Below are 1,669 nucleotides of genomic sequence, written 5' to 3'. Positions count from 1 at the left end.
TGCAGGATATATTTAAAGTTTTAAGGGATTTAAGCTTTCTTAGTTTCCCTAGAGGTGCACTCAGAAATTCAAGACCACTTCCATTGTCTTCCCAGAAAATTTTACATAAAAATGCAGTTTTAGATTGTATGTAGATTCTTTAACCTTTCTTTCTATAGGGAATGTTTACACATCGCATATATATCTACCGCTATATATATATATATATATACAGCATAATCACACATATATATCTACCGTTATATATATGTATGGCATAGTCACGTTGAGACACTGGTTCTCATCAGATCACCGAAGTTAAGCAACGTTGAGCCTGGCTAGTACCAGATGGGTGACCGTTTAGGAATTCTAGGCGCTGTATGTGCTTTCTGTTGATCTCGGCATTGTTTCCAATCGTCCTGAACCTCCACTTGTTACTGGTATTCAACAATGTCGACTCAGGAGAGTTGTGGTTGGACATTGCACAACTTTGACCACATTAATTTCACGTGCAGGCACTCTTTCAAGGGTATCCATAGTCTGTCAAGACTGACTGAAGGAAGCATATATATATATATATATATATATATATATATATATATATATATATATATATATATATATATCAGAATCCTGAGGCGAATAGAAGCACAGATTCATGATTCGTGTGGTATCAAGTCTTAAACAATATTTTTTAGGAGGTAATACTATATAAGACAATCCCAGCCAAAAAGAGAATAGCTCAATATACTTGATAGAGTAAATGAAATTCATAGTTTTTTTGTTTAAATTTCATTCAGAAAAAACATAATTTTTCAGAACAGAAATGTGTTGTTTGAATAAAGAATACAGTTCAGATTTTTTCCTTAACCCATGGATGTGTGTGTGTAGGTGTGTGTGTTTTGTGTATAGAAATAGCGAGTCTAAGAATTAAACTAAAATACATTTTCAGTTGCTAATCAATAAAATTAACATGTTTCTTAGTCTGCTCTCGACTACACCAGCAAGATCCGGACAGGCGACCATAATTTTAACATAAAACATCAAAACTTCATTTTTTGCTTTTTTATCTCCTGCTAGAATTCAGATTTACATTTGAAAAGCTTAATTTCGATTGGATTATTTATTTTAACTTTTTTGAATTTTAACTAGCAAGTGAGCATATCTGCCCATAATCCCTTGTGAGATTTAATCTCTTTCTCTTTTAATAATCACTGCTCTTAAATGTGTTACCTTTAGGTTTCCTGTTTTTTCTTTTTTGTATTTTTTTTCACTTTACTTAAAATGGAATTTATAGAGAAAGATATTCAGGTAAAAAGTTTTGAAGTAAAATGGAAAATGCGATCTTCCTACTTAGATATTCATATTGGGTTTATTACACTTGGGGTAAAATAGGGATTCGGAATTTTATTTAATTAAATTAATGGCCATGGTTTGTGTGATACAAAAATTACACAAATCAACAGAACCAGTTCTTTCTTATTCACATTTTGACAAACGACTATGTTTTTGAAATATATATACAGGGTGATCCAAAAGTTGGTGGACAGGTTAGGGTTAGGGTTATAGTTATAATAAAGAATTGCATTAATATAACTGACACATAAGTTTATTCAAAATGCTGTCCACCTACTTTTGGCTCACCCTGTACGTACAATGTAATTTCGATCTCCCCGATAAACTTTTAGTA

General features: G+C 31.9%; 1 pseudogene; it reads left to right on the top strand.

Moving 5' to 3' along the window:
* The first annotated feature begins 247 nt into the window (after positions 1 to 247).
* LOC145263663 (5S ribosomal RNA) lies at positions 248 to 364 on the top strand (annotated as a pseudogene).
* The last annotated feature ends 1,305 nt before the right edge of the window (positions 365 to 1,669 follow it).

This window comes from Euprymna scolopes, chromosome 3, assembly GCF_053919585.1.
Source record: "Euprymna scolopes isolate OS-2025 chromosome 3, ASM5391958v1, whole genome shotgun sequence".
In the NCBI taxonomy this organism is placed as follows: Eukaryota; Metazoa; Mollusca; class Cephalopoda; order Sepiida; family Sepiolidae; genus Euprymna; species Euprymna scolopes.
The sequence above is the reverse complement of the archived record's forward strand: the minus strand, read 5'-3'. Positions and strand labels throughout refer to the sequence as shown.